We start from the raw sequence: 12,072 nt of genomic DNA, 5'->3' as shown, positions 1-12,072 counted from the left end.
TTTAGTAATAAAACATAAGGTTTCCATACTTGTTTCTTAGAAACTATTTACGAAAGTGGTTGTAAAATTGTTCAAAATATTGTTTAAACCATCTAAATACATAAAAAACTAAAATTAAGAACTAAAGAGGCATTTTTTTGAGAAATTAGTGGACCAAATCGCCTTTGGCTGTTTGTGGTGTATAGATCTCGAAAAAATACGCGATTTGAAAAAAAAATTTGACCAAATCAGACAACCGAGTCAAAAGTTATGGCTTCCAAAACTTTTTCGACATTTTCAAAATAAAAAATAAAAATTCGCCGAACCGGCCGGTTTGGCGGTCTAGGCCATTCCTCGCGGCGGCCTCCCCCCGCGAAGCGCCGAGGCGTGATTTTTGCAGCACTGTTCACCACTATACTACAACGACTCGCGCGGCAGAACAGGACAATCACATATTACTATTTAAGTAAACCCAATCCAATGTGACACCATGGTGCGTGTGGCCATGTAATTGCAACTGAAACTAGCATTTCATAGTCGGACAAAGTACCTATTAGGTCCCCGTAGTGTAGCGTTTTGTTCAATTTAGTCATTGTACCTTTATTTCGTGTAATTTAGTCCATTAACTTTAAGATTTTGAACAATTAAGGACAATATTAACACCGATAATTTTTTCCTTTAAGTTTGTCCACGCGGCATTCGAACTGCCATGTCAGATTGTGCGATATGGCATAAAAGAGTATAAATCGGACCAAAATAATGTTAACAGCTCTGACCTTAGCTCAGTGGGTAGAGTGGTGGACTGTAGTTGGACTAATCTAAATTGGAAATCCTTAGGTCGCTGGTTTGATTCCGTCAGGTTGGATTGATGTTCTAATATATTAAGCTTTTTAATTTTTCCTTTGAAGAGCTAAAAAAAAAAAAAAAAAAAAAAAAAAAGACGCCATTGCCGGGGATCAAACCCGGGTCTCCCGCGTGACAAGCAGGGATACTCACCACTATACTACAACGACTCGCACGGCAGAACAAGACAGTCACAAATTTCTATTTTAGTAAGTCCAATCAAATGTGGCACCATGGTTCGTGTGCGATCTAATTGCAACTGAAACTAACATTTCATAGTTGGACAAAGTACCTGTTTAGTCCCTGTACTGTAGCATTTTGTTCAATTTAATTATTGTACATTTATTTTGTGTAATATAGTCCCGGTACTTTAAGATTTAGAACAATTAAGGACAACATTAACACCGTAATTTTTTCCGTTAAGTTTTTTTTTACGTGGCATTCGAACTGCCAGGTCGGATTGTGCGATGTGGCATAAAAGAGTGCAATATGGACAAAAATATAGTTAATAGCTCCGACCTTAGCTTAGTTGGTAGAGCGGAGGACTGTAGTTTGATTAATCTAAGTTGGAAATCCTTAGGTCGATGGTTTGAATCCGGCAGGTCGGATTGATTTTTTACAATATTAAGCTTTTTAATATTTCCTTTGAAGAGCTAAAAAAAAACGCTATTGCCGGGGATCGAACCCAGGTCTCCCGCGTGACAGGCGGGAATACTCACCACCAATGCTGCATAAAACGTTAGGCGCCCCTTAGGCGGTTAGGGGACGCCTAGGCGCCGATTTTTTTATTAATTATTATAGTTTTTTTTTAATAAAATTCAAAATTAAAATTTTTTAAATTTAGTAATAAAACATAAGGTTTCCATAGTTGTTTCTTAGAAACTATTTACGAAAGTGGTTGTAAAATTGTTCAAAATATTGTTTAAACCATCTAAATACATAAAAAACTAAAATTAAGAACTAAAGAGGCATTTTTTTGAGAAATTAGTGGACCAAATCGCCTTTGGCTATTTTTGGTGTATAGATCTCGAAAAAATACGCGATTTGAAAAAAAAATTTGACCAAATCAGACAACCGAGTCAAAAGTTATGGCTTCCAAAACTTTTTCGACATTTTCAAAATAAAAAATAAAAATTCGCCGAACCGGCCGGTTAGGCGGTCTAGGCCATTCCTCGCGGCGGCCTCCCCCCGCCAAGCGCCGAGGCGTGATTTTTGCAGCACTGTTCACCACTATACTACAACGACTCGCGCGGCAGAACATGACAGTCACATATTACTATTTAAGTAAACCCAATCCAATGTTACACCATGGTGCGTGTGGCCATGTAATTGCAACTGAAACTAGCATTTCATAGTCGGACAAAGTACCTATTAGGTCCCCGTAGTGTAGCGTTGTGTTCAATTTAGACATTGTACCTTTATTTCGTGTAATTTAGTCCATTAACTTTAAGATTTTGAACAATTAAGGACAATATTAACACCGATAATTTTTTCCTTTAAGTTTGTCCACGCGGCATTCGAACTGCCATGTCAGATTGTGCGATATGGCATAAAAGAGTATAAATCGGACCAAAATAATGTTAACAGCTCTGACCTTAGCTCAGTGGGTAGAGTGGTGGACTGTAGTTGGACTAATCTAAATTGGAAATCCTTAGGTCGCTGGTTTGATTCCGGCAGGTTGGATTGATGTTCTAAAATATTAAGCTTTTTAATTTTTCCTTTGAAGAGCTAAAAAAAAAAAAAAAAAAAAAAAAAAAAAAAAAAGACGCCATTGCCGGGGATGAAACCCGGGTCTCCCGCGTGACAAGCAGGGATACTCACCACTATACTACAACGACTCGCACGGCAGAACAGGACAGTCACAAATTTCTATTTTAGTAAGTCCAATCAAATGTGGCACCATGGTTCGTGTGGCGATCTAATTGCAACTGAAACTAACATTTCATAGTCGGACAAAGTACCTGTTTAGTCCCTGTACTGTCGCGTTTTGTTCAATTAAGTTATTGTACATTTATTTTGTGTAATATAGTCCCGGTACTTTAAGATTTAGAACAATTAAGGACAACATTAACACCGTAATTTTTTCCGTTAAGTTTTTTTCTACGTGGCATTCGAACTGCCATGTCGGATTGTGCGATGTGGCATAAAAGAGTGCAATATGGACAAAAATATAGTTAATAGCTCCGACCTTAGCTTAGTTGGTAGAGCGGAGGACTGTAGTTTGATTAATCTAAGTTGGAAATCCTTAGTTCGCTGGTTCGAATCCGGCAGGTCGGATTGATTTTTTACAATATTAAGCTTTTTAATTTTTCCTTTGAAGAGCTAAAAAAAAACGCTGTTGCCGGGGATCGAACCCAGGTCACCCGCGTGACAGGCGGGAATACTCACCACCAATGCTGCATAAAACATTGATTTTTTTATTTATTATTATAGTTTTTTTTTTAATAAAATTAAAAATTAAAATTTTTTAAATTTAGTAATAAAACATAAGGTTTCCATAGTTGTTTCTTAGAAACTATTTACGAAAGTGGTTGTAAAATTTTTCAAAATATTGTTTAAACCATCTAAATACATAAAAAACTAAAATTAAGAACTAAAGAGGCATTTTTTTGAGAAATTAGTGGACCAAACCGCCTTTGGCTGTTTGCGGTGTATAGATATCGAAAAAATACGCGATTTGAAAAAAAAATTTGACCAAATCAGACAACCGAGTCAAAACTTTTTCGACATTTTCAAAAAAAAAAAAAAAATTTGCCGAACCGGCCGGTTAGGCGGTCTAGGCCATTCCTCGCGGCGGCCTCTGTAACACCCCAGATTTTCAAGACATTTTAAACTTATATAATAAAGGTAATATCTCATTACATCCCAAAGTATATCGTAAGTGTATGGGGTGCTATGCCACACCTGAGCTAGAGAACCCAGGTGCACAGGCTGTCTAACTAATTTCCATTGAAACGCAATGCATAATATGGCACGCAGGCCGAAAGGGAAACTACTCTACTTCTACGCTCCAGTTCTAGCGCGCTCCAGTGCTCTAGTCCTCTGTGCCAGAAAGCCAAATATATCTGTTCAGCGAGAGATGCTGGTAACCCACTCCAACGCGTTGAAATACAATACATATAGAGATATATATAGATATACGAAAACCATTTTGAGCATGAAGATATATCCTACGAACACTAGCTTTAAAACCGGGAATGACTCGACAGATAAGGCCAGACACAAGCACAGTTATAACAAGCATATGCAGTTTACAACAGATAAGGCAGATAAGGCAAAGCATAAACAATGATCATAACCCAACATGAACAATCCCCGATATAAATCCCATAGTCACATCCCCCAAGACGCTCGTAATCACAACTCGTCCATGTCACAGCACGTAACACACTTTGTTGGCGCCACAGGACCAATCGCATGCCCATACATGAGGGTCAGCGCATATAGCTCTGACACGTCCCCGCAGCACCCTGCCCCGTATCGCCACACGGAGGGGTCGATCGCAACCGACCGATGAACCGCAGCTCATCATAGTGTTTGATCGCAACCAAACAGTGGACCGCAGCCCAAGAGAATGTCATCTGACCGCAGCCAGGAAAAAGGACGAACCGCAGCTCGTATAGAAACGTTTGATCGCAACCAAACGGTGGACCGCAGCCCAAGAGTATCAATCTGACCGCAGCCAGCTTCTGAACCGCAGCTCAGGATAACCAATCCGATCGCAACCGAATTGGGGTAACACACACACGTAACACATAACAAGCACATGCAACCCATATTACACATTGGGAAGGGGGAGAAAGCGCATAACAAAACCTATGCGTGATCCGTCACATACTAAGAATAGTCCTAAGGGGTTCATACTCCTTCCACCTAGGTCAACGGGATACCAATTCAACTAGCATGGAATATGATAGACTCATAAACCTACGAACGGTACCCGAAACATCAAACTAGACATAGGCACGATAAACGGAGTCCGTTGGGACACCACGGGGAACGGGGGAACATCAAACGGGGAAGCCGGGATCCCAAGGTGGGATATTTCCAGCGGGTAGCCGGTGGGTGGGGGCCACTCGCCGGCTGCCCGCCGGAGAATACTGTTCCGGGCAGCGGGTCGCCGGCGGGCAGCTGCCCGCCCGCCGGCCACCCGCTGCCGGGCGGTGCTTCACGGCCGTGGGTAGGTGGCGGGTCCCCTACGCCCCACTGACTCTTTTCACACACTTTACGCCCCGGGAACCGTTGTGGAACCCGAAACCATGCTTAGACACTTTACAACGCAATTAACGACAACACGTAGACAATTAACGAATCAATTACAAGAAACGAACGGCACATAACCTATCATGCCTTTCTAAATATAATCAACACCCAAACATGCGATTTCCCCACCCGATAATCCTAGAATAAGATCATACGATACAGCCTAGGGTTCTAATCACTTTTATATCAACAAGAATACGGTTCGTCTTCTAATTGCAAGATTCGGTAAGAATAACACATAAACATCAAGAGCATCACACAATTATCAAGAACGACACATAATCATCAAGAACTCCATATAATTAACAAGAACACCATAGTTATCAAGAATCTCCCAATATCAAGATCATTAAGATCCCCCATGGGATCATCACATCAATTACCAATAATAATCATCATAACTCGCCAATATACAATAATATGGGGAAACCCTAAGGGGGAATTATAACTATGAAAATAGCTTTTGTTGAGACATGGGTTACCTCTTAGCCTTAATTAATTCCTTGGCTATGAAGGATCTTTCTTTAAGCTTCCTTGCTTTCTTGATTTCTCCTAAGGGGATTCTTGGAGCTCTTTTGGGGTGGTGGGGCGTTATTTTTGTGGGAAGTTCTAGGTGCCTCCTAAGTCCCCTATTTATATATTTAGGAGTCCTAATTAGGAACTAATATTATAGGCTCGCTAATTCTATTCCTTTTGGAACTAAGGATTGGGTTTAGGGGTTGGGTTTATATATGAGGGCCCATGGACTATGGTGGGCCTTTTTCCCTAATTAATCATTATGATTTATTCTTTCTCTTGGGCTATTGATTAATTAATTAAATGGTTTTAGGGGCCGTAACACGGGGTGTTACACTCTCCCCCCCTTACTAGGGGCTTCGTCCCCGAAGCCCGGTGTTATAGTCCATCCTTTCACCCCTAGACACCTCGTAGCTCGGCCTCCTGATTAGGGTTGCGGCCTTACGTTTGTCTTGGCTTGGGGTAGGCTGAACTTTTGATGGTGTTGTGATAGAGAATTTTTCGGTTGTACCTCGGTTTCCTGCGCTGGAACTGGATGCACCGCGAGTGCCCAAGGCGGCCTCGATCGCTGCTACCCTTTGATCGAGTGCGCGTGTGGTGCGAATCAAGGATGAGAACCCTTCTTCCATGATTTGATTCTGCCGGTCGAGCTGAGCGAGTATGCGTTCGTTGACCGAACCCTCGTTTTGTCCCCTCGGGTTCCCTCCTGGCTGTGGGTGCACTGACGGGTTAGGCCCGTCTTCCTCCTCTTGTCTCTCATTTCCCTCCGTACCTCCGCAATCTTGCATGGCTCGCTTGAGCTTTTTGTTGGAGATGTCCAATCGATCAACCAATTCCCTACGTTCCTCCTCGGGTTTTTGGCAAATTTCTTCGAGGGTGAGATAGTGTCCTCCCTCGGTGTAGTAGATGTCGTTGCGGCGAAGGTTTTGGGCATTGAAAACCATACCATTGGCGGTTTTGATCTCGGTGTGGCTTAGGTCCACCCCCTTTTTCTCCATGATCCAACTTAGGATCATCCCATAGGGTAGGCTAAGTCGGTTGTTCGTCTTACAGAATTCCATGTGTTTTAGCATGAGGGCCGGTAGGTTGAACTTAATTTTATGTTTTAGGAGGTACGCAAAGGTGCACTCCAAGCTCCCCACATCCTTGCTCTTGTTATTGGTGGGCAAGAGGCTATCGGTTACAATCATAACTAATATCTTTTGCTCCGCCGATAGCCACTTTCGGTTCGGTCGAGTGGCCGAGGTAAATCCATCCCCTTTCCCGAGTAAGTACCTGAGATAGTCTTTGTACCCCGTAGTTGGGGTGTCAATCCACCCTTTCCGGTCATAGCTAGACATACCCGTGGTGGTCAATTTCAAGAGTTTGGCCAAACGACCCTCGGAAAGCACAATTTCTTTGTCACGGACCTTGGTGGTGATTTCTACCTTGTCACCTCGTTTGGTGGCTACAAGGTGTTTGTAGAATTCTTTTACCAAGTCGGGGTATGTATCCCCTTTGATGGCAAGGTAAGTGTCTAAGAGCCCTTGATGTCTAAGCATGTCAACCAATTCCGGAGAGAATTGGTCGGGTTCGAGTGCTTTACCTCCGATTACGGTGTAATCGGCATTGCTCCACTCCGGGGTGCGGATTCCGAGAGGTTTCTTTGGCATGGTGATGATCGTTTGTTGGTGACGTTTCCCGGCGACTCCTTTTTCCGGCACGGCGGCGACGGCGGTTTTCCGGCGGCGGTTTTTCGCTTGTTTTCACGGGAGACGCCGGCGAGCAGCGTTTCTGGCGTTGATTTGGTGAGGGAAGGCGACGGCGTGCTGGTGGCGGCAGCCCCGTGTCGTTTTGGTGTTGCGTGGCAGCGGGTTGCTGCCGGGTTCGTCGTGGGCGACGGGAGGCGGCCGGCTGGGGCGGTGGCGCGGCGGCGTGGTGTTGTCGCGAGGGAGGGGACGGCGGCGGCTGGCTCCGATGCTGGTCCGGCGAGGTGGGGCAGCAGCAGTCTTCGAGTGATGCCGGATGGTGGTGGCAGCGGGCTGGAGCTGGGCGTCTACCGGGTGGAGTGGGGTGGCCGGTTTCGGGTGGTGATGCGGCGTCGCGAGCTGGCGGTCGTTTTTCGGCCGGCGGCGGCGTTTGGTTGGGCGGCGTCGCGTGGTTGCGGCGCTTCTACGGTGGACGACCGGTGAAGGTTAGGAGGGGCGTGAGAGAGAGGGGGAAGAGGGGGTTTGGGTGATTTGGGGAAGAAGGAGAAGGGTTTATGATTTGGGGATTTTATGGGTTTTAGGGATTCAGAGGGGTTTATCAAGGGAGTGTATCCTTATGGTTTCAAGAAACACTCATGGCTTGGTGGTTGGGACTTGGACTTGTAAATAGGAGGTTTAGGGTTCAATGTTTAATGGTGACATTAGGCATTTCTTGATGGCATGGTTTTTGTCCCTTTCCTTGTTTCATCCTTTAGTGGGGAAAGGGTTGGGTTAATGGCATAACTTTCGAAATAGCTAAGCTAAATAAGTGGTCTTTATGACAAAAAGAGGGGGTGGTTACAAGGGGTGTGACGGTTTATCTCAGACAGAATTCGTTTTCTGGATTTTCTTCTGTGGGATCCGCATGGTCCTCGTCTTCCGGGACTGGGTTTCCATCTTCCGGGACCTCTTCGCTTCCGAGGTTGGCTTGAGTGTGGCTCATAACGAATACCTTTCCGGGAGCGCCGTAACTTCCTTGATGACCGGTGCCCCCGTGTTGGCCCACGGTGGCGGGGCGCGGTCTTTGGGGTCGAGTGCACTGGAAGGCCTTGTGCCCCTCCTCTCCGCAGTTGAAGCATCGCCAGGGGTTGCCTGCGCAATCCTTGCCCCTATGGCTTTTGTTGCATCTCGGGCAAGGGAAGCTTCTTGGATTAGCTTCGTTGTTTCCCAGGGTCGGTCTTTGGTTGGTCGGGTTGTTCGTCCTTGTGCCGGTGTCGTTTCTCGTTCTTTTCACTGGCGGTGCCCCACTTCCGGTGTTTCTTCTTCGTATTTGTTCCTGAACTCCGCGTTGGAGTAGTTGGATCCGATAGAGATTCGCGGCACTGGAGTAAGCCTCGTTGAGGGTCCGAGGTCTGCTTACCACTAGCGCCTTTCTAGCTTCGAAGTTGAGGCCCGACACGAATCTCTCTATCTTGGTTACCTCGGTGGGGACTAGCTCTGGCGCGAAGCGTGCCAGCTCGAGGAATCGTTTATGGTATTCTACGACGGTGGCCGTTCCTTGTTTTAGATGAAGGAACTCTTCGTACATGGATGCCTTCACGTGGGTTGGATAGAATCTCTCTCGTAGTCGTGTCTTGAGGTCCTCCCAATTGAACCCCGGTTCTTGTTGATAAGTGGGTCCCTCGTGGATCCACCAGAGATCGGCCTCGTGCCCGAAGTAGAATGAGGTTATCTCTACGCGGCGTTCCTCCGGGCATTCTACTACCCCAAAAATCTTGTCAAGGGTTCGGATCCATTCTTCCAGGACCGCAGGATCCTCTTTTCCCGAAAACGTGGGTGGTCGGTGATTTGAAACTTGTCGGGCGACGTCTGAGTTTGCGTTTGATGGAGGTGGTGGGGGCCTGTTGTTGCGAAGGGCCGCGTCACTTAGTGCCTGTGCTACTTGTGTCAGCTGTCGTAGGGTTTGGGTCAAGGGGTCGTCTGTGGCGGGCTCTGGAGTTCTTGATTGCCTTCTGTTCGGTGCCATGCTATCGTCTTTCTGGTCAGTGTTTATAAGAACGTTAAATTAGAGTCTGACGCACTTCTTATGAAGTGATAAGTGGGGAAGGGTTTTTGAATGAGGAAGGGTAAAGTGTAGGGAAGTTATGTGTAGGTTTCACAATCTCACCGCGCGTCCTAAGATTTCTGAGTCCTATGTTCCTAGGTACCTAGAGTTCAAGCCTAATGTCCTAAAGTCCGGTCTTACGAATCTCTTCCTAGGGTCAAACTTAAGCTCTGATACCAACTGTAACACCCCAGATTTTCAAGACATTTTAAACTTATATAATAAAGGTAATATCTCATTACATCCCAAAGTATATCGTAAGTGTACGGGGTGCTATGTCACACCTGAGCTAGAGAACCCAGGTGCACAGGCTGTCTAACTAATATCCATTGAAACGCAAGACATAATATGGCACGCAGGCCGAAAGGGAAACTACTCTACTTCTACGCTCCAGTTCTAGCGCGCTGCAGTGCTCTAGTCCTCTGTGCCTGAAAGCCAAATATATCTGTTCAGCGAGAGATGCTGGTAACCCACTCCAACGCGTTGAAATACAATACATATAGAGATATATATAGATATACGAAAACCATTTTGAGCATGAAGATATATCCTACGAACACTAGCTTTAAAACCGGGAATGACTCGACAGATAAGGCCAGACACAAGCACAGTTATAACGAGCATATGCAGTTTACAACAGATAAGGCAGATAAGGCAAAGCATAAACAATGATCATAACCCAACATGAACAATCCCCGATATAAATCCCATAGTCACATCCCCCAAGACGCTCGTAATCACAACTCGTCCATGTCACATCACGTAACACACTTTGTTGGCGCCACAGGACCAATCGCATGCCCATACATGAGGGTCAGCGCATATAGCTCTGACACGGCCCCGCAGCACCCTGCCCTGTATCGCAACACGGAGGGGTCGATCGCAACCGACCGATGAACCGCAGCTCATCATAGTGTTTGATCGCAACCAAACAGTGGACCGCAGCCCAAGAGAATGTCATCTGACCACAGCCAGGAAAAAGGACGAACCGCAGCTCGTATAGAAACGTTTGATCGCAACCAAACAGTGGACCGCAGCCCAAGAGTATCAATTTGACCGCAGCCAGCTTCTGAACCACAGCTCAGGATAACCAATCCGATCGCAACCGAATTGGGGTAACACACACACGTAACACATAACAAGCACATGCAACCCATATTACACATTGGGAAGGGGGAGAAAGCGCATAACAAAACCTATGCGTGATCCGTCACATACTAAGAATAGTCCTAAGGGGTTCATACTCCTTCCACCTAGGTCAACGGGATACCAATTCAACTAGCATGGAATATGATAGACTCATAAACCTACGAACGGTACCCGAAACATCAAACTAGACATAGGCACGATAAACGGAGTCCGTTGGGACACCACGGGGAACGGGGGAACATCAAACGGGGAAGCCGGGATCCCAAGGTGGGATAAATTTCCAGCGGGTAGCCGGTGGGTGGGGGCCACTCGCCGGCTGCCCGCCGGAGAATACTGTTCCGGGCAGCGGGTCGCCGGCGGGCAGCTGCCCGCCCGCCGGCCACCCGCTGCCGGGCGGTGCTTCACGGCCGTGGGTAGGTGGCGGGTCCCCTACCCCCCACCTACCCCCCACTGACTCTTTTCACACACTTTACGCCCCGGGAACCGTTGTGGAACCCGAAACCATGCTTAGACACTTTACAACGCAATTAACGACAACACGTAGACAATTAACGAATCAATTACAAGAAACGAACGGCACATAACCTATCATGCTTTTCTAAATATAATCAACACCCAAACATGCGATTTCCCCACCCGATAATCCAAGAATAAGATCATACGATACAGCCTAGGGTTCTAATCACTTTTATATCAACAAGAATACGGTTCGTCTTCTAATTGCAAGATTCGGTAAGAATAACACATAAACATCAAGAGCATCACACAATTATCAAGAACGACACATAATCATCAAGAACTCCATATAATTAACAAGAACACCATAGTTATCAAGAATCTCCGAATATCAAGATCATCAAGATCCCCCATGGGATCATCACATCAATTACCAATAATAATCATCATAACTCGCCAATATACAATAATATGGGGAAACCCTAAGGGGGAATTATAACTATGAAAATAGGTTTTGTTGAGACATGGGTTACCTCTTAGCCTTAATTAATTCCTTGGCTATGAAGGATCTTTCTTTAAGCTTCCTTGCTTTCTTGATTTCTCCTAAGGGGATTCTTGGAGCTCTTTTGGGGTGGTGGGGCGTTATTTTTGTGGGAAGTTCTAGGTGCCTCCTAAGTCCCCTATTTATATATTTAGGAGTCCTAATTAGGAACTAATATTATAGGCTCGCTAATTCTATTCCTTTTGGAACTAAGGATTGGGTTTAGGGGTTGGGTTTATATATGAGGGCCCATGGACTATGGTGGGCCTTTTTCCCTAATTAATCATTATGATTTATTCTTTCTCTTGGGCTATTGATTAATTAATTAAATGGTTTTAGGGGCCGTAACACGGGGTGTTACACTCTCCCCCTCTTACTAGGGGCTTCGTCCTCGAAGCCCGGTGTTATAGTCCATCCTTTCACCCCTAGACACCTCGTAGCTCGGCCTCCTGATTAGGGTTGCGGCCTTACGTTTGTCTTGGCTTGGGGTAGGCTGAACTTTTGATGGTGTTGTGATAGAGAATTTTTCGGTTGTACCTCGGTTTCCTGCGCTG

General features: G+C 45.5%; 1 non-coding gene across 1 annotated transcript; it reads left to right on the top strand.

The window, feature by feature from the left end:
• Positions 1-3,005: 3,005 nt before the first annotated feature.
• TRNAY-GUA lies at positions 3,006-3,099 on the top strand. Its single transcript has 2 exons — positions 3,006-3,042; positions 3,064-3,099. It is a non-coding gene; the product is annotated as a tRNA-Tyr (tRNA).
• Positions 3,100-12,072: the final 8,973 nt, after the last annotated feature.

The sequence above is a fragment of the Ipomoea nil genome, unplaced genomic scaffold (genome assembly GCF_001879475.1).
Source record: "Ipomoea nil cultivar Tokyo-kokei standard unplaced genomic scaffold, Asagao_1.1 scaffold2701, whole genome shotgun sequence".
Taxonomy (NCBI): domain Eukaryota; kingdom Viridiplantae; phylum Streptophyta; class Magnoliopsida; order Solanales; family Convolvulaceae; genus Ipomoea; species Ipomoea nil.
The sequence above is the reverse complement of the archived record's forward strand: the minus strand, read 5'-3'. Positions and strand labels throughout refer to the sequence as shown.